The 18,337-nt window shown below is 47.2% G+C and overlaps 1 protein-coding gene across 2 annotated transcripts in view; it reads left to right on the forward strand.

Moving 5' to 3' along the window:
- GNB1L (G protein subunit beta 1 like) overlaps window positions 1–18,337 on the forward strand; it is a 150,085-nt gene that overhangs the window by 48,315 nt on the left and 83,433 nt on the right. Inside the window, exon 2 of one of the 2 annotated variants that reach the window (XM_027859436.1) lies at window positions 11,493–12,182. The exons of the other annotated variant lie outside the window; for it this stretch is intronic. The gene's annotated coding sequence lies outside the window, so the exon portion shown is untranslated. The remainder of the gene's footprint in view (window positions 1–11,492; window positions 12,183–18,337) is intronic. 2 annotated transcript variants of the gene reach the window in all.

Genomic DNA, 18,337 nt, shown 5'->3' on the forward strand with positions numbered 1-18,337 from the left:
CAAACTATTGTCCAGCCACATCTCCTCCGTCTTGCACTCATGGAGCTGATTTTTTTTTTTTAGCAGAATTGGAAGATGGCATTTATCCCTGTTCACTTTCATCTTACTAGATTTGACCTCAGGCCTGTGTGACCCTTTCTTTTTCTGCAGAGAGGGGGCAGAGAGGCAGAAGGTCCTCAGAGCATCGTCTGTAAGCATTCTCTTAGCTCTGCAATCTTGTGCTGTGCCATACCACTAAAGGAACTGAATTCTATTAAGTTTGCCAATCTCCCTGTAAATAGACCAGAGTGAAGACAGAAGGAAGTGACCCGTAAATGGAAGGCCCACTCATAGGCACTGCTGGAAATTCAGATAAAAGAGGCGGCGTTATCATGAGCAAGAAGCGCCATTCGAGAGGCCCCTTGGTCACCTCGCCTTGATGCACTTGTGATAAGCACATTCAAAAACATCACTTTGGAAGTAATTGCAGCAAGTACAAGAAAGTATGGCAGAGGATGGAGAAGTAGAGAAATTCTGTAAAGAATTTGATAAAACACGTCAAGTTAAATCAACACATTCTTGGATTCTGGTTGCCTTGATGCGGAGGGGAGGATGACAAAATCGTAATTCAGGAGTAAGGAAGGTGAGGCCAGAGGCTTTGGGGCCTAAACCAAAGCATTGCCCCTCTAGAGATCAAGAATACTCGCTTCAAGAAAAGGGTGAAGAGGTGCTGGACAAGGCGAGTACCAAGTAGCACGACTTTAAAAATGGTTTCAATGATATTTTAACAGCCAGGAAACAACTCATTGTAGATGTAGGAGCCATTCCCAAACCAGTTGACTCTTTCCAGACCTGCCACTGACTGGAATAAATAGGAAAGCTGGTGTAAAACTAAGAGAAATCCTAAAAATGATTAAAGTGTATCACGTGAAAACCAAGTGTTGATTCTGAAAAATGGGAAGGAACTGGATGAACAGACAGCAGAACCTTCGAGCCATCTCCTAGTGAAGCTTAACCAGTGTAAAACAGTCACCATGATGAAGAGACTAAAAGAATTTGGAAACCACCTCAGTCAGCAAAAGCCTTGATCTCCCTGCCAGCAGAGATGACAGCCAAGAGCAACACCACTTTCGAATATAAACTCATTTGTAAAATGTTCTGGATGGAGAAATGGTGGAAGATTAGGGTGGCGGTGACTCATAGAACAGCAGAAGCAATGGAGGGAGAAGCGGTTCAAAGAAAGCTTGGCAGGAGACCTAAGCAAAGAATCCTCAAGGACATTTAAGGATGAAACCAGAAGGAGACAACATGTGAATGAGAACTGGAAGAAAAAAAAAAGACCAGAGTAGATTTTTTTCATAATAAACTCTTTTTAGCAGCAGAGACAGTCGAGCCGCTATGTTTGGACTCTGGCTTCACGGACTTAGGTCCTGCACTGAAGACCAGAAGGAAGAACAGGCCAACCAGGGCAAGTCCACGCACATGAGCTTGGTACATGCTGGAGGCCATGAGGTTTTGAGGGGATTGAGGGAACAAGCTTCACGACGTCGGAAGGAGGGAAGGATTCGTAGAAGCATTTATGCCTTATTACTCCCCAAAGGGCAAGCGAGGAAATGTCAATAACTCAGATTCCCAGTTCCATTAAGTGTTTACGGGAATAATCCATCCACAGTGGCCATGTCAGGTGCTGAAGATACAAAGAAAACATGAACCGGTGCCCACCCTCGAGGACCCCCAATTTTGGGGGACATTATATAGACTAGACACACAGTCAGTACAGGGTAGTTTGGGAGGGGTGAGGGCCCTGGCAGTAGAGAAAAGGAGCCAGTAAAAGCTTCAAGAAGATAGCGCTTGAGCTGTCTTGATGGAAACCAGGGATTCTCGGTGGTGGAGGTGAGGAAGGAGTGTATTCCAAGCATGAAGGACAGCTAGAGCTGAGACTCAGAGAAGGGAGATAGAATGGCATGTGGGGCATCTGCTGGCAAGCCGGTTTGCTCGGGCTGTTTGGGAAGGAGGGTAAGTGATGCCCACTGTTGTGAAGGTGTATTTGGGGCCGGGGAGGACCTCCTGGGATTACACTGGGATTACAAAGAAAGGTAAAAAACAGCCCTTGCCCTCAGAGAGCTCACAATCTATCAGGGCTACAACATGTAAACAACTATGTACCAGCGAGATATCGACAAGATAAACTGGAGGTGATAAGAGAGGAAAGGCACTTGTATTAGGGAGGACTGCGGAGAGCTTCTTGCAGAAAATGAGCCTTTGGCTGAGATTGGAGGAAGCCAGAAGATGGCAGGAAGAAGGGATAGAGTGCTAGGCATGGAGCACAGCCAGTGAAAATGCTACTAGTTGGGAGATGGTGTGTCTTGTTTAGGGAATCTCAAGGATGCCAGCGTCCCTGGATCAGAGAATGTGGAGAGGAGCAAGGTGGAAGAAGATGGGAAAGGTTGGGGGTGGTGGCAGGTAGTGAAGGGCTTTAAAAGTCAAGCCACGGATTTTATATTTGATTCTGGAGACACTGTTTATGGGATGGTGGGGACAGGGATGTGGTCAGGCTGGTGCTTTAGTGGAGGATGAGTCAGAGAGGCCAGAAGACCCACCAGCAGCTGGTGCAGTAGTCCAGGTGTGCGGTGAGGGGGCATTCCTATGTTGAGATAGCTGAGCCTTAAGGCCTTTTGCTGTCTCTTCTCTTGGAGTTTTTCCTTTTTTTTGGGCTAGGCAATGGGGCTAAGTGACCTCCCCAGGGTCACACAATTAGTAAGTGTTATGTATCTGAGGCCGGATTTGAACTCACGTCCTCCTAGGTCCAGGGCCGGTACTCTGTCCACTGTGCCACCTAGCTGCTCCTCTTGGAGTTTTTCTCCTGTGATCCTCTGTCGCTATTCTTTTCTCTACAGTGTAGCTATAAATACTGTTCTGTGTACCTGTTCTCGTGGATAGCACCTTTGTCCCCTCCCCCACTTCCCTTTCTGGTAGAATTCCTGGAGGCTTAGAGGTTTGTCAAGGCTAATCCCCATTGAAATGTGAGCTTCTTGAGGTCAGGGACTGTTTCTGCCTTTTGTTGTGTGGCCAGTATAGTGCCTGGCACATAGTAGGTGCTCAATCAATGCTTGCCAACTTGGTTTTTGGTTTGTGAGTCTTTTGGTTATACTTACAAGACTCCAGACAGGCCTTGATAGGTGTACTTCATCCCTGGCCAGCCGTCTGTCATTCCTGTATTTTAAGGCCTGTGTTACGTGTAAGCAGTAGTCTGCACTGCCCTAGGAATTACCTGCTTTCCCCTTTAGAAGTCTGTCTCTGGGCTCTGCAGGCTTTTTATGTCCCTCACTCTTGGCCTGCGTCTTTCTTTTGTGCCTCATCGTCTTCCGCAGAACCAACCAGCGGGGCGACTCTGCCTTCCTTTTCTCCCGCGTTTGGCACGCCTTCTTGTCTGGCCTCAGCACTGTGCACTAGCCGTCGCCTTTTTTCTGAGTTCACATGTTTTCTTGGGCTGCTCTTAATTTGTGTTAACTGTCTGTTGTGCGTTGGTTCTGCTCCTTTTTCTTGACCTCACTTTATATAAGCCTTTCCCTGTTTCCGCCCTTCCTGACTTGTCCTTAACTTACCTTTCCAGCCATCTCATGCATCACTCCGCTTCTCTGCTCCCCAGCGCATCCAGATCCGTCCTCACATACAATGTGCGTCTCTGTTCTCCTCGCTTTTGCCCTGGCTGCCTCCCATGCCTGAAATACACTCCCTCCTCACCTTGGCTCCCACAGTCCCTTGTTTGCTTACAGAAGTGGCTCAAGGCTGGCTCAAGGCCGCCTTCTGCAGGACACCTTTCTCCATCCCAGCCAGCTGCTGGCGTCCTCGCCCTAATTATTGTTCTGTATAGTTTGTATCTGGTTCTGTGTATACACATTGTTTCCCCCAACGGAATAGAAGCTCATAGCCCTTTCTCACAGCACACTAATCCTCTATCGTATTCCTCTGCCATGCTTTGCTCAGCTATCTCCTGATCCATAGGACCTACTACAAAAGGTATTGCTATGAGAATTTTAGCGGCTGTTGATCGGACCGTTCTTTTTGTCTCTGGGGCACCAGACTGGCTAGGAGGGGGTTTGCTGGGTCAGAGGGGACCGACGGTTTAGGGGTCGGGCCTTGTGGCCTCGAGGCCTCAGGTTGCCCACCCCTGGTTAGCGGCTTTCCCTCTTCCAGAATGGTTCTGCCCATTCACAGTTCCACCACGAGTGTGTCTGTGTGCCTCGGCTCCTATAGCCCCTCTCCTGGATGGTTTCTCAGAAACAAGTTCACTAGCTGTGGTTGTTACTATTTTTTGCCCATCGGTCAAAACTTGGTAACTTATTACTGGTAATAGAATCCCAGAGTTCTGTTCCATTGAGCAAACACTCGTTATTGTCTGGTCACGTACAGGGAAGACCCTGTGCTCAGGGCTAGGGGCTCCACAGGCCAAACCGATGGAGTAGGCTGGAGTTGGGAGTGACTTTGGGGACTCATCTAGTCCTCAAAAGAGACAGAGAGCTCCAGTCACCCACGTAAAAAGAGAAGTGAGAGACTGGGAGTTCGATGCTAGGCCTCTTAATGCCCAAGGCTGATATTTTTTTCTGCTACAGGTTGCCTTGGAGTGCTCCTTCCCTCCCACCCCCCCACCTTGCCTTGCTGTTTTGTGTGGGAGACCCAGGACCCCTGGGCTCCTGGACTTGGGGTGATCTGAGCCTAGTTCCTACAGTATCCTGAGCACAAGGAATTTCCTTTCCTGCCTCAAACTGGCAGCCTCAGTTTCACCTCCCACCAGGTTCCTGTTGGAGGATGTCACTGGTTGCTAGCTGATTGGATGATGAACATTTCATATCTTTTGTGGTCTAGCTGCCAATTCCACCTATTTCTTAATGTTCTCAAGATAATGTCCTCATTCCAATACACCTCTTCGTCATCTAGTAATAAGGCCAGAGTCACAGTCCCATAAATAATTCCTATGGCTTAGTTGCCAAGGATGACCTTATATTGAGGCATTTGGTAGACCTTTCCCTTAGAGATGGTCAGTACCTGCTGGGCAGGAATCACATTTTAATTTTTTAAAACACTGCTTAATTGATTGGTCTGGCACAAGGCCTTTCCGCAGTGAGTATATGCATTTTAATTAACAATGATGTTTGTAGAACCCATTGGTATCTGTGTTCCCAGGGTGCACACGTCTTCGTGAATGTTATGTCTCAGCCTTCAGACCTGACTGGAATGACAGATGGCTGCTGGTTTGTGCCTTGGCACTAGTTTGAAGCCTTGGCGCCCACAGAGCCACGAATGCAGAGGGGGGTGGCAGAGGGAGGCAGCCATAAAAGGTTACTGTCTTGGGCCCAAAATCATGAGACAAGATGTCATCCCCCCAAGGCCTTCTGCTTCCCTTCAGAGTCCATTTGCGCTGACGTTCTCCCTGCTGACTCCCTCGTTTTGGGACCACCACTGTTAGTGAACCCTGCCTCCCTTCCATCTCCCACTGAGTCTTGAATTTGGGATTCTGGCAAGCTGTGGTGTGATCCTCTGTGACTTCTGGTTTCTGCTGTCGGGGTGCTTCTTTCCTTAGGTCCTGCTGATTGCTCTTCCCGCTGACCATGGGCCTGGGGGTTCAGTGGCCTGTTCAGGTTGGTCATTCATATGGGCACCAGCAGCTATCACATGTGGACACTTTTTGGAATGCATTAGCGTCTGCAAAAAACAGTTTTATAGCTCAAATCCATCCACCTTCGTAGACTCCTCGGACAGGAGTGGGCACCCTGCTGCCTTAAGAACAATTTGTTCTGGGGCAGCTAGGTGGCGCAGTGGATAGAGCACTGGCCCTGAAGTCAGGAGGACCTGAGTTCAAATGCAGCCTCAGACCAAACATTTGACACTTACTAGCCGTGTGACCCTGGGCAAGTCACTTAACCCCAATGGCCTAAAAAAAAACCAAAACCAATTTGTTCTGTAAAATTTGTTTTCAGTCAAAGGCCACATTTAAGGATTTAGAAGGCCACATATGGGGGGCAGCTAGGTGGCGCAGGGGATAGAGCACTGGCCCTGGAGTCAGGAGGACCTGAGTTCAAATTTGGCCTCAGACACATAACATTTACCAGCTGCATGACTCTGGGCAAGTCACTTAACCCTGATTGCCTCAATGGAAGAAAAAAAAAAAAGAAGAAGGTCACATGTGGCCTTAAGGCCACAGGTTCCCCACCTCTGTCCTAGGATGTTAGCACTGGATAGGACGGCAGAGTCACCTACTGCAATGGTGTCAAATTCATATTGACTTAGAAAACCACACATTAACATTACCTGTGTTGTATTTTTATTTGTTTGGCTAAACATTTCCCAATTTCATGGTAATCTGATTTAGGCCAAGTTTGATACCTTTTATCTCCTATATCTCTTGCATTTAACATATGTGAAATTGAGAGATGAAGCATCCTTGCTACCTTGAGACCTGCCGGAGTCTCCCCATCCTTAAAAAAACGTTACTAGACTCTATCATCTACTCAGGCTATATCTATAGATATCCTTATTTCTCTTCCCTTTCTTATCCAGACTCCCAGGAAGAGGGCTCTGACATTCCGTTTTCCCACTTCCTTTCCTCTCATTTGTTCATCGGTGTCTAGCTTCTGACTCCGTCATTCCACTGAGACTACTCTCTCCAAAGTTGTCCGTGGTCTCTTAATGTCCACATGGCATGGCTTGTCTCCATCCTATCCTTTCTGACCTCTCAGCTGCATTTGATACCACTGACCAGTCTCTCCTCTGCGTCCTCTCACCTCTCTGGGTCTTCATGACATTCCTCTCTCCTATCTGTGGGACCACTCCTTCTCAGTCCCCATTGCTGACTCCTTATCCATATCACGCCCCTAAACCGTACCACGGTTTTGTCTTAGGGCCTCCTCTTTTCTTGCTCTAGACACTCTCAGCAATCTCCTCATCTTTCATCAGTTTAACCTTCGTCTCTATTCGGACAACCCCCAGCTCTGCATGTCCAGTCCCCAGCTTCAGTCCCATACCTCCACTTGCCTGTTGGATATTTCAAGCTGGATGTTCCAGGAGGCAGGTTAAACTCAATGTGTCCAAAACGGGATTCGTCTTGTCTCTGAAACCTTCGCTTTCTTTCTAACATCCCTATTTCTGTTGAAGGTACCACCATTCTTCTGGTGTCCCTGCATTGCCCTTGACTCTTCACCCCCTTTCACCCCACTTTCCAGTTTGCTGCTGGATCTTAGCATTTCTGCCTCCATCCCTTGCATCCTCTGACCTCTTCTCCCTACCCACATGGTCACAACTTTAGTCAATGGCCTTCATCATCGCTTGCCCAGACTGTTACACCAGCTTTGGAACCAACCAGATGGATCTCCTGGCCCCGACTCTCTCTCCACTCTGCCCGTCCTAGGCGTCACTGACCGTGTTACTCCTTTGCGCAGTTAATCCCAGTGTTTTCCTGTCGCCTTAAGGATCAAATTTGGGGCAGATAGGTGGTGCAGTGGCTAGAGCACCGGCCCTGGATTCACAAGGACCTGAATTCAAATCTGGCCTCAGACACATAACACTTACTAGCTGTGTCATCCTGGGCAAGTCACTTGACCCCATTGCCTAGTCAAAAAAAAAAAAAAAAGGATCCAATTTAAGCACCCTTGTTTAGCTGTTAAAGCCCTGAACAGCCCAGCCCCTGCTTGTTCTCTGGCTTTCTTGGACAGTGTGGTCCAGCCAGCTGGGCCTTCTCTCTGTTTACCTCCTAGAATATTCTGTTTTCCATTTCTGTGCCTTTGTGCTGGCCCGTTCCTAGAAGATACACCTTCCTCACCTCCACCTCCACCTCATCGCCGCCCCTTCCCTTAACATCCAGCTCCAGCACCGTCCTCTGCACAGAGCCTGTCCTGATACTCCGTGCCCCAGATGCCAGTACCTTCCCTCCCAGATTGCCTTAGAGTTCACTACTTTGTACGTGTATTTGTATTTATTCAGGCTGCAGTCATGCTACATCGTTATAAACACATATATAGTTATATGCATGCTTATTATTTCCCTTGTTAGAATGTGAGCGTCTTGTAAGTAGGGATTGTTTTATTCTTTGAACTGTGTGCCTGACGCTCAGTAGGTCCTTAATAAATCCTTGTTGATTGCTTGCTTTCTTAATGACTATTCTTCCTTTCGAGGTCAGGACAGACCTAGTGAATGACACAGAGTGCCATGTGTCTGTTAAGGAACGTCAGTGAAATTGTGAAAAACTGGCGAGAGCGGAAATGCCTTCTTTCAGAGCAGTTTTGGTTCTCCTGTGTCGCACCTACTTCTAATTAGCATTCACCTCCATCGGGATAGTCAAGGAATGCGTTTTTCTTCGTCTTCTTCTTGTAAACGCAGTATTTTAAGAAGCCCACATGTGTGGATTTGTGTCCCAGTGGTTCACAGGACAATGCAGAGGTCAATCGTGTCTCTCTCCTGTCTCATGATGTGGGTGTGTTTCTCAGTGCATCCCTGGAATTCCTCTGTGGGATCTGCATCTTTGAAGCTGATGCTAAAATTACTGCCTCAGCTCTTCCAAAGGCGGATACTGATGGAAGAGTCAATGAAATCGAAGGTCGCCAGCCTGGGAGGCGTTGAAAGATACCTGGCTATGATACTATTTCTGATTTAATAATGCGAATGGGAGGCTAGCCCTTTGTAATAATTAGGACTAATTACTGAAGAGGTGTTGACAGATGGGCTAAGAGGAAACAAACTGCCTTTATCCAGTGGCTTAGAGTCAGATTACCAGCCTTGTGTTATCTGTTTCTCAGAAAGTAGAAGCTTCAATCATTCACTAAGTCTTCAAAGGGGAAAAGGATCCTAACAATATACGGGATTTGGAAAGGAGCTATGAAATACGTCTTTGATTCAAAATGGTGAAATTAATCCTCCATAAATTATTTTCTTTCTAAAGTTTGAATTATGGATGGTGAATCTGCTTTGAACTCTCAGATGCATTGATCAGCTGTGACGGGCAGGTTTGTGGTGCTGTTTTCTCGTTGGTGTTTGTGGGGTTGCTGGCTTCCTGTCCTCCCCTTGTTCTCTTAAGAGAACGGGGCTGGGCCTGCTCCTTCCCCAGACGGGGCGTGAGGGGCATCAGCGATGGGGCAGGACGGTGCCCAGGACGTTCTCAGTGCTCGAAGCTCTGACTTTTACTGGCTGCATCTATGCCAAGTGAGGATTTGTGTGAGACCGACCCAATGCAACACTGGTGCCTCAACAGGAAAGTGCAGTGTATTTTTATTGGCACCGACTAGCATTTATCCAGTCTTTTATGATCATGAGCTGCAGGTAATGAGATAGGAATCTTTAATATCTCAGCAGGCTTGTACTATTTAATTTGTTTTCTTAATCTGGAATTTAACTTTTTCTCAAACATAAGCAAGTGTGCTTGAGCTCCTTCTGGAAAGGTACCACATAAATCTTGAGCAGTGACAGCAGCTTCGCTCTTTAGGGAGGGACTTCTGCTCATCAGTGATTTCCATTCCTTCGTCTGGGCCCTCGAGTCAGCTGCCCTGGATGCTGACACCATCTCCCTGGTTAGCTCATGGGAAGGAGTTGGTTAAAGGCATCTGAGGATTAATAACCTTTAAATGGAGAGAATATTTTAGGAACGATTGTTATCTTAGAGAACGCTGGACCGGCCTTCTGATGGGCCATATTTAAGGGTGTTGGTTTCCCCCTCGTCTGACTCTGGTTGTTCTGCACGATGGAGTAGAATGAGCATTGATTGGCTCGGGAACCCGAGAGCCCGAGTGACCTCCCTGCTCTAAGGGTCAGTAGTGATCCTTGGGTCACTCGCCTCATGGGACAGTTGTGAGAAAAGCGTTGTGCATATCTTAGAGCAAAGTAGGAACCTAATCCGATGCGGATGTCGTTGTGCCCATTATTTCTGTTGGAAAAGCCAAAGATGGCGTTCAGTTACCCGGTGCCTCCAGAGCGAGCGTCGGGACTGCGCCTGATCAAAGTTGTGCGTGCAGGTGGTGCTGCATGAGTGTTCCTTCCTCTTGCATTGTCACCCATGTTTTATGAGCATGAGCTCATTTTAAGTTATTTATTCTTCTTTGCAAAGGGAATGGTTTGATTAATGTTTAAACATTTATACCAGTTTTACTGTGCTGTAAGATTGTTGTGCTTTGATCTGGATTTTCTGGTTTGAGATAATGGTGCCGGGAAACGTCTTCCTAATGAATCTGGTCAGAAAATGACATCTCTGGAAGAGCTGCAGAAAGATTGACTCTCCAGTTCCTGCCAGCGCCAAAGGCAGGACAATGTGTGGCTGTTCCCAGTACATTCCGAGGCAGGGAGTTCAAGTTGGGGAACTGTGGAGGACGCACAGTTCCTGCTTCGGAATGACAGTGTCCAGGTGGGGTTGGATTTCAGCTGGCCTTTGATATCACTTATGGCCCTGTGCCCCAGGAAGGAGGGAGACAGGTGTGAGTGATGCCCCGGCCTTCGGCCCCTTGAGATCTCTTCTCTCTGGCCCTCGAGAGCCACGGCATTGGGCTGTACCAGATGGGACGCTGACAGAGCCTTTGGGGACAAGACAGTAGAGGAATGACACATCTTCCTTTGGTCATCCCTCGCCTCTTGTCCTACTACCTCTGCTCTCTCTTAGAATATTCCCAGGCCTTTCCGTGGGAGAGTTCCTTCCACCTTCAGGTGCCCACATTGAGAGTTTGGAGAATGAACAACTCTTCTTGAGTCTCTGGAGCTGCGAGGAACCGAGACAGACCCGGCGTCAGTCCCTGTTGTATTTGACAGGCCCCCGAGCACCGGGGCTCCCTCACACGTCTCTGTAGCAGAGTTAGACGTTTAGAACTGATTTGCCATCTGATAACCTGACTTATCCAAATAACCGCGTCCTTCCATTTGGAGGAAGAGCTCTGTCAGCCGAAGCACAGTGTGTAAAGTATCATGCTCAATTGAAAAAATAATCATAATTAAAGGACAGCACTTGATGTAAACCAGTAAATGATGCTAGGGGGGAAATAGACAGGAAGGCTTTTTTCATATTTAGACATTGAGTTAAATATCACTAAGTACACAGAGAAAATAATAAAACATAAGTCAGAAATACTAGATTATGTAAGTGTTTTATTATTATACTTAGAGGTAACTGGGTGGTCCGGTGGATGGAGCACTGGGCCTGGAGTCAGGATGCCCTGAGTTCAAATCCTTCCTCACATATCTCCCTGGGTGACCCTGGGAAGGTCACTTAACTTTCCCGTGCCTCAATTTCCTATCTGTAAAATGGGAATCGTAATAGCGCCTACCTACTGGATTGTTGTAAGGATCAAATGAGACGGCATTGGTAAAGCACTTGGCGAACTTTGGCGTGTCCTATGAATGCGCGCTGTGGTTATGCTTGGAGTCATCGGTCACGTCTGCTCACTGCTCTGCCATTTACAAAGTGCTTTACAGACATCATCTCATCTGATTCTCGCCAACTCCATGAGCTGGATAATACAAGTGTCGTTGTACCTGTTTTACAGATGAGGAAGCTGAAGACCGAAGAGTTTGCGTTAAGCACAAGGCCTCCCAGCAAATGGATGGGAGAGCCAGGCCTTGGATCCCAGAGACGGCCTTCCAGCCTTTGGCGCGGCGGAGGCACGGCTCCCTCTCCTTCACTTAGTCATTCAGCTACCTCTCAGCCACTTCAAGTTTGTTTCAGCAAGTGTTTTCTTCTATTTCCCAACACTCTTTCAAGCTTCCCTTGTCCTCCCCAGCAGGCAGACACCAATTAAGCGCTTGCTGTATGCCAGAGCCCTGGGCTGGGATGCTGTGGGAGAGAAGGCGCAGCCCGGGAGTGCATCGTCAGAAGGCGGCTCTGGAGGCCTCTGGGCTCCGTGTATCCCTGGCTGTTGTGAAGTATTGTCCCCCTCTGGTGTCGTCAGTCTTGAGATAAAGAGTGTAGTGGAGCGAAGCCCTGAACGCCTTATCTTTGTAGACTCTGTCATACTTTTCAAAGCGTTTTCGAGCCCCCCTCACCCCTCCCTCATTGAGCCCCTCCTGGGCGGTGAAGAGCAGGCCCTGCTTGCCAGAGCTCAGAATTCTTCATGTTCCAGGCCCGAGAGCCATGGGAACAGATGGGGAATGCCAGTGCAGCTCCCCAGAGCCGCCGTGTGCCCCCCACTTGTTTTGGGCCGTCGTTCCCCTTCCCTAGCGACAAGTCCAGAGAAGAGGTGAGAGGAGGGAAGTGAGGGAATGGGGGGCAGGGCCGGGAGCAGCTCTGGGGGTGGGGGGTGGGGGAGGGAGGCTGGGGCTCAGTCCTTTGCAAAGCCCTTGCTCGCCCAAGGGGAGAATCCCCTTCGAGGGGAGCCTCCTCGGCCAGCTGGAAAACCTTTGAGAAAAAATGGGACGGAAGAGACGTCTGTGCCGCTTGCTGGCCGGCCGCTGCCCTAGCACCGTGTGCTTGCAGAGGGAGTCCAGAGCCTGCGTTCCTTCAGTGTCCCCAGTGACCTCTTTTGTTGTCACCAAAGAGTTTGGGCCAGGACTTTGAGGGGAAGTGATCTCCCAGGAGGGGGATGGGGGCTCTCAGCCCATCGCTCCCCTTTCTGTGACTGAGCTCGTCTTCTCTCTGGCTTTGGTCTCCCTTCCAGAGGTGGGGAACCTGTGGCCTGGAGGCCACGTGTGGCCCTCTAGGTCATCAAGTGCAGCCCTTTGAATCTTCAGTCCCTACTCGAGGACCTAGAGGGTGGCTTCGGGGCTGCAGGGTCCCCACCCCTGCCACTCTGTTAGGAAGCTCTTCCCTCCAGCGGGTCCCCATTATGCTAATGTTGTGGGGGAGTTGGAGGCTTCCTCAGAACACGAGGGAATTGTCCAGGCTTACCTCTCCCTTTCTAGCCCTTTATGATATGGATTCCTTCCCTGCCTACTGCTGATGAGAGAAGGAAAAGCAGGGTTTGGCAGAGAAGCCTAGCTGCGGCCCCTCCTGAGAATGTCCAGGATTGGGGATATTCTGACAGGGTTTCTTGTATCCGTCCTGGGGCCCAGGGCACTTGGAGAGGCCAGGAATTCTAGGCTGCCTTTGCTTTTTTCTCAAAGACATTTCCGCAAGTCTTAAAGCACCTTTTCCTTGAAAACTTCGTTTTTGCAAACAGCAATTTTAATCTAATAGTTAAAGCAGGAATATAGTTCAACAGGGAAGATGTTAAGTTTTCTTTGGACTCGTCTTTCTCTGTGGAGTATTCAAATTTGTATCCCAGTAACTTATCTGCCTCATTTTTCTTACTAAATTGTAACCTCCTTTAGGGCGCACAGGGACTTTGTTTGATTTCATCTTTGTATCCTCGCACTTAGTAACTGGAGCTTAATGAATAGTTGCTGAATTGAATGAAGTTTGAAGGTTTCTGGGAAAAGGCGCCCTGTGCAGGTCCCAGGGTATGTCTACAGTAGTCTCTGGCCATTTGCATGGGCAATTCTAGCAACTGGTCACGTTGGGGGGTCATTCATTCAATGAATATTTATCAAACACTTACTCTGTAAAGAATACTGGCTCAAGGTGGGCACACGAGTGTGGAAATACCTACTGAGTCATGTGGCTTATGACTGGGGAATGAAGGGTTTCATATAAACTAATTTTCCAGTTAATTAAAACATACACATTTAAACCTTTTTTTAACAGTTCTTCTAAAATCTCTCTTTAAATATTTCTAGAAATCTAAAGATTTTTTTCCCTTCCTTATAACCAGTGTGCAGAACATAAAAATTGGGTTTTTTTTGACAATTCAGAATCATCTTAGAATTGTGGCATCCAACCATGGGAAAAGACCTTCTCATCCAAATATCTCATTTAGCGGATGAGGCCTGGAGAGCTTCACTTGCCCCAAATCACGCAGTGAACAAGTGGCAGATCAGCCTAATGTCATGGTTTCCTCTTTGGTGACAGCTCAGGGCCCGCCTCCTACATACCCCCTTTCCTACAAAGGAATGTCCCCCAGTCCTCCCCTCTTTCACGACGCAGAAGGCCTGTTTCTCTGTCTGCCTCCCATCCTCTGAAGTTACGGTGAGCACGCCTCAGGGTCCCTCTTATCTCCAGCACCACATATGAAGCCCACTAGCGTTTAAAGCTTTTCACAACTTGGCTGCTTCCTACCCTTCCAGTCCTCTTCTTTTTTTTTTTTCTTTTTTTAATTAAAAAAAATTTTTTTTTAATTTTTAGGCAGTTGGAGTTAAGTGACTTGCCCAGGGTCACACAGCTAGTGAGTGTTAAGTGTTTGGTCTGAGGCCAGATTTGAACTCCAGATCCTCCTGACTTCGGGGCCGGTGCTCTATCCTCTGTGCCACCTAGCTACCCCATTCCAATCTTCTTGCAGTCATATTCTTTCCACAAACTCTGGGGTCTCATGATGCCAGCCTGTTCATTATTCCTTACATGTGACCCTGCATCTCCGCTCTCAGTGCCTTTGCACCGGCTGTCCCCCCTGCCAGGAATGCTCTCCCTGCTTACCCTTGCTTCCAGGTTTCCTTGACTTCTATCAGTCCATGCAAGACTCAGCTCAGAGCCCATCTTCAGCCCGAAGCCACAGCTGGTACCTACTACTACCAGAGCCTTCCTGTCTGGAATTGCCTCCTGCCGATCTCCTCTGTATGTATCTTGTAGGAACCTGATTCCGTATTTGTCTCCCCCATTAGACTGTGAGCTCCTTGAGGGCAGGGGCGGTTTTTGCCTTCTTTTTATCCCCAGCACTTGGCACATAGTAGGTGAAGTTTGACTTGACCACATTTCTGCCTAGCATTCCAAAGTTTGTTTTCCTTTATATCATTGGGTGTAAAAAAGTATCTTTTTCTCTTGGTTCTGTTCTCTTCATTCTTAATCAGTTCATATAAGTCTTCCTAACTTTTTCTGAATTCTTTGTATTTTACATAGCACGATAATACTTATAAACCACAGTCAGTTGAGCCATTCTCTGCAATCAATGGAACTATAAAAATGTTACTTATAAGTAATATTATATTTAATGGAATCTTTACCTCTAACTTGGTTGGTTCTTAATGGATATTGCGTAAGGGACTTCTGGATAAGTGATGTAGGGCTGTCCTTGGTCAGTTTTGTATTGGTTTTCAGGACTGTCTCACTCCGCCTCAAGTCCTCAAGCCCTGCTGTGGGATGCCCACTTGTGTCTTGGAAATGACTCTGGGTTCTCCAAGACTGTCTCAGTGGAGGTCAAGTCTTGAGTGGCGGATGCTGCCACGCTGGGATCTTTCCTTAGAGGCTCCACCTCTAGAGGTCTTGTAAAGCTTGTCACCAGGAGGTTGACCTTTAGCTGTGAAGACTGTCTAGAGAGGCAGTGAATTTTGTGGGTGTTCTTTGCTCTCACGGGCAAGTGAAAGTTGGTCATCTGGGTTATTAGAAGTGAGATACTTTCCCTACAGCAAGAGTTCACATTTGTGTGGTGCTTTCTTATTCGCAAAGTACTTTCTTCACAATAACCCTGGGAGATGTAAGGAAACTGAGATCCCCTGAGGCTAAATTATTTATCTAATGCCATAACTGAGATGTGATGGAGCCAGGACTTTGGACTTCCACATCTCCTGACCCTAAGGTCACTTTGCTTTCCAAGAAATCACCAAGTATGATGAAATATACTGAGCTGTCTATCCAAAATAATAGATTTATATTTTAAATTTTTAGGAATGTAACAAACTCCTAGCTGCCTTGTGGAGATTACCCAAATAATATATTGCCTTGATATGGCTTGGGGCTGCTATCACCCAGACAAGATGATATATGTAGAGCACTTGGTCAACAGTGAAGCGTTCTAGAAATGGGATTGCATCTAGGTCCAGGAATGGACAGGGGAGCTCTTTCTAGACACCGGGAGCCCAGGGGGCCTGGCTCTGAAGCCTCACCTCTAGTCTAGAACATTGGCAGAACGATGGACACAAATCCTAAGGTTCTCTCGTGGGATCTGCCCCATTTCTCACCCTGTGAGACACAACTTTTAAAGATTTCAAACTATTTGCTTCCTGTCAGGGCACCATGTTTTTTTAATGTAAAGAAATGAGCTTCACGTTGACATTTTGAAGAACAAAAATAAAGAAGTTCTTCTGTGTGGATTAAGTTGCATGTTCCTTTGCCCTGTGGGAAGACAAGACAAGGGATAGAAGAGACAAATAATTAAAGCTGGTGTTGTAACTGATATTCCAGAATTAGCCATTGCGCAAGAAATGGGCAATCCAAAAGCATCTCAGCTGGCCCAGCGCCAAATGAGATAGCATAATAAGATTATGCTAAATTAGATTAATAAAGAATAATTAGACATCATAAGTCAAGTAATCATAGGATATTGTCATGGGAAAAATATGTAGCTAGAATTAATTAGTTTTCAAATAAAGTGTTTATTTTAATTGCTTGGAATGATGGAGTCCTTAATTGCTAATGCATCATTTTGGCCAGAGCATTACAGTTGTTGTAGCAACTTGAGAAGTGTGTTCTCTGGAGTTCGGGGATAACAATGGAGGAGAATTTGATTTCATCACTTTGAAATTACCTTATTCCTAGTAACAGCAGTATTCTGTTGGAGGTGGTTTGGTATATGCAAGCCAGGATGAATTCTGGAAATCCATGCTGGAAAAGTGAGCAGGGAGCTTGGTGAGGGCACGGTCAGCCGGCCAGTCTGGCCTGGGGGATGAAGACAGCTCTGCACAGTGCTTCAGGAGACTAATGAGGAAGGCTGGCCAGACAGGTGCCACTGACTAGCAGGGCAACTCAAAGCGGTCTTCTCGTGATCCTGGACTGATCGATTTTCTGCTAGATTGCAGTGATTTATCAAGGGTGCACACTTGAATTCAACCCTAATCCTACACGGTATGGTTTAACAGAGATGGTGTGTGAAGCTCTCTTTTCCATTCATTTTGGCCATCTTTGGTTTTTCCAGAAGCTTTGGCCTCTTCAGGTTTGTATCTTCTGCTTTGGCCAGAAGGACGCCGGCACCATCTTGGTTGGAAGGGCCGCACTGAGCACTGCCCAAGTGTGGATCTTTTTCCCTGTACCAGGAGCAGCCTTAGCCATAATGTTATCAGCATGTTTCACCAGGCAATTAATGGCTTCATAAGGCCAGACAGCTGGTTCTCTTAGAACTTAATCTACAAAATCAACCTGTTTATACAGTGCTGCAATTTTATCGGCTGAAACCACATTTCCATGCAGCCTTAGCCTGATATATGGAAAGCAAGTGCTGGGACACACGATCCCAAGCAAGAAGGGGACTCGCCCGTGCTTAGGGCCCCTCGTCAGGGGCTTTAGCGCAGCAGCCCCTTTGGCCCTTTCCAAAGTGTTTATGAGGTAGCCCCCACCAGCCAGTGTTTTAACTGCTCTGGAAAAGGTCAGCCAGCTGGTAGCTAAAGGCAAGTGTGTCAGGCGGAAAACTCCAAAAAGATTATCCATCTGACACTCGGGAAGTATTAGAATGATTAATGTTTACGTTCATTTATGGGTTTTACATATTGATGAATAGCTTTGGTTTCAGCGACTAAAAACATGGAAGTGGCAATGAAATCCATATGCCTGACTGACTGTGCCCCAAATGAGATCTGGGCAATTCTTAGTTTGCTTTCCATTTCAATTTTGGATTTTCACAGGCAAAACCATGTCTGTGAGAGCTTTCAAAAGCGCACACTTGGGAACGTTTCTCAGCACTTGGGCAGATTGGACGTTTGCCCCGAGCCGCTGGTTTTTCACTTGCACGCTTTGGTCTGTCACCAATGGTGCCGTCTCCGTTGGAGATCATTGATCATGGGCCTTGGGTAGTGGTCGAAACGAAGGTAACCAAGGTCCAGGTTTCTCTTTTCCCACCTTTGCTCTTCTCCTTCTCCTCAATCTGCCCCAGGAAGCTATCTCTGACTATATGACCCAACCCCCTGCTCCTCTGCTGACTGATGACACCACTCATTCTGACTGCCACATGTGAAACCTAGGTATGAGATTCGACTCTTCCCATTCATTCCTTTACCTTTCGTGTGGAATGAGGTAGCTCGATGGTGTGGTAGCCAGAGCATTAGATCTGGAGTCAGGAAGATCTGAATTTGAACCCGGGAACTTCCTAGCTGTGTGACCCTGGGCAATTCACTTCACCTCTGTTTGCCTCAGTTTTCTGATGTGTTAAATGGGATAACAGTAGAACCTACCTCACAGAATTGTGAAGATCAAATGAGATAATATATGTAAAACACTTTAAATATCTTAAAGTGCTATATAAATGCTACCGAGTAATACCAGTAGTAATAATAATCATTTTACCTGAGTAATAGCTCTCACTCACATCCATCCTCTCATCTCCAATCCCACTGCCCCTATCCTGGGATAGGTCCTCATTTCTAACTGCCTGGACTATTA

This window comes from Vombatus ursinus, unplaced genomic scaffold, assembly GCF_900497805.2.
Source record: "Vombatus ursinus unplaced genomic scaffold, bare-nosed wombat genome assembly UNPS02014167.1, whole genome shotgun sequence".
Lineage (NCBI taxonomy): Eukaryota > Metazoa > Chordata > Mammalia > Diprotodontia > Vombatidae > Vombatus > Vombatus ursinus.